We start from the raw sequence: 2,509 nt of genomic DNA, 5'->3' as shown, positions 1-2,509 counted from the left end.
GCATCCACTCCCATACGACGACCAGTGTCTGGTTTACCGCCCATGTAGCGTCATGAACTTTGCATTTTTGCGCGTTTCGTCAGTCATTTCACCGTGACCCGCCTTACGGGGAAAACAAGGGCGTTAGATAAGCTTCCTTCAGGCGAGACGCACAGGGCGGTTGGCCGGGAGTTCAATGTCACGGAATCAACAACGTATATTAAATGAGGTTGTGTGAGAAACACACATAAAACAACGTCACACATCAACAGGTGGATAAAATGCCGAGACCAGAGGCTCGCAGGCGCCCCACACCGTGTCTCCCTTAATTTCACTACACCGGTGTCCGTAGAACGTCATAGAACTGAACTACGGCCACCAACGAGAATCAGCGGGACTTTTCTAGAGACAGCAATGCTCCCACATTCCTTTGACAGCTTTAAAAAATAACCATCTGCTCTTAGATGAAAAGCGCCTTTCCAGACCCATAAACCAGGGCTCTAGAGGGCTGTGTCTCCATGGACACTCGTCGTGTACCAGCCGACTGACGGACAATTTGGTCATTTCCTATTGTCCACTATTACAAGCGACCCTAGGATGAGCATCCTTATTGGCGCTAAGAAAACAGCCAACATTTATCAGTACTTCCTGTGGGCCCCGCCCTCTGCTAAGAGTTTTGTTGAGTCTCATCTCATTGAATTTTGTGAATAAGCTTACATATACATTTATGCATATAAATTATATTTCTGAGTCTTATGAGTATTATATCCTTGGCTAGGACCTCACAACACGCCTATGAAGGCACCCACTTACCAGAGGGGGCCTCTGATGCTTAGCGATGTGGAGTGACTTTCCCAGGGCCACACAGCTTCAGACCAGGTCTCTCTGACCTCTGCTGCCTCGTTCTTAACCACTGGCTCTGTCGCCTTCTTGTATATACACTTCCAGGCCTTTTCGGACTGTTTCCTTAGGCTACCCGTGCAGACGTGCGCTGCTGCCTGGAGGGGTATGCACATTTGAACGTGTTGGTACGTATTCCTAAATCTCCCCTCCAGAACGTGTATCGACTCACAATCCACGAACAACGCTCCAGGGCCCCTGCGTCTCCTTCCTCATGTCCCTAAGCAGTGTCAGGCGTTGAAGTCGGAGCCCCAGCGAACACCTTGACTCTTCAACGCACATCCTCTGACTACGGGGGACCACCCTTCGCAGGCTTCGTGCGCCCCGTGTTTTGTCCTTTGCAAGCTGCTTGTTCATATCCTCTGCCCGTTGTTCTACGGATCTTTCGTCTTCATTTATCAGCCCTCACCCTTTACCCGTCACACACTAGGTTGAAATCCTTTCCTAGCTGGTTATCCTGCTCGAACCTCGATCGTTGTGGTTTGTTGCCCATGGGTTCTTAATTATTTTCTTTCATGGTTTCTTGATTTAGTTTCTCCTTAAGGGGGCATCTTCCATCCCAGCAGGATCTCAATATCCTCTCCTTGCTTTCCTTCCAGCACCGGTCTGGTCTCATGCTTTTTCTTCACCCAGGAGATATTCTGAAGCAAGGACTGCGTTATGGGTTTAGTTTTATTCTTTTTTTTTTTTTTTTCCCTTCTACAAATAGCTGACTGGTCATCTTTAGAGCCCGTTAGGAATCATCTAGGCTTTTTCTTTCTAATTCTAGACATCACACTCCCTCACATCTGCTGTGGGTGCCGATTCCTTTACCATCACTGAATTTTTTTAGGCTATTCATTCATGTTTATTTTCCAGATGTAATTTTTTTTTTTTTTTTGGCTGCACCCATGACGTGCAGAAGCTTCTGGGCCAGGGAACAAATCTGCACCACTGCAGTGACAATGCTGGATTCTTAACCACCAGGCTACCAGGGAATTCCTCCAGATGTATATGTTATAATCACTTTATGAAAAAATTTGCTGGGATTTTGATTGAGATTTCATTTAACATATAGAATAATTCACAATGACATCCTGCATTTACTCCTGGAATTTTATGCTTCTCTTTCTTTGGGGACTGAGGTCTTTGCCCCCTATGCTTCCTAACTGGCTCATCTGGGCCCCACCTTCTCCATGGATCCTTTCCCAACCAACCCGGCAGGAAATGGCCATGCCCTTCCCCAACCCTGTGGCTTTCCCAGGTCATTCTTACATTTTCACCCTGAATGACAATTGACAGGTCCCCGCATGTCCTGTTTGTTCATCTCTTGCCCCATCCGGCAGGTGGTCAAGGCCGTGAAGATATTTGTAGGGTGAATGAATAAATGAATGGACAAATCCATGAAAGACTCCTTCCTAGAGCTGAAAGTGCAGTAAAATAATTTTATTATAAAAATCCACTTTTCCCCGGGCTTTCATTGGAAAACAAATGGTTTGTCTTTGGCTAAATTTCCAAGACCATGTCAGAATCAGAGAAGTGACAGCTGCCAGGCGGATGTGCCATGTGCAGCCTGCCCCCTGCCCCACTCCTCTCTCCAGAGACCTCCACCCTCCCCAGGCAACCCCGGGTGCTCCTCAGAAGCTCCCGA

The sequence above is a fragment of the Phacochoerus africanus genome, chromosome 8, assembly GCF_016906955.1.
Source record: "Phacochoerus africanus isolate WHEZ1 chromosome 8, ROS_Pafr_v1, whole genome shotgun sequence".
Taxonomy (NCBI): domain Eukaryota; kingdom Metazoa; phylum Chordata; class Mammalia; order Artiodactyla; family Suidae; genus Phacochoerus; species Phacochoerus africanus.
The sequence above is the reverse complement of the archived record's forward strand: the minus strand, read 5'-3'. Positions refer to the sequence as shown.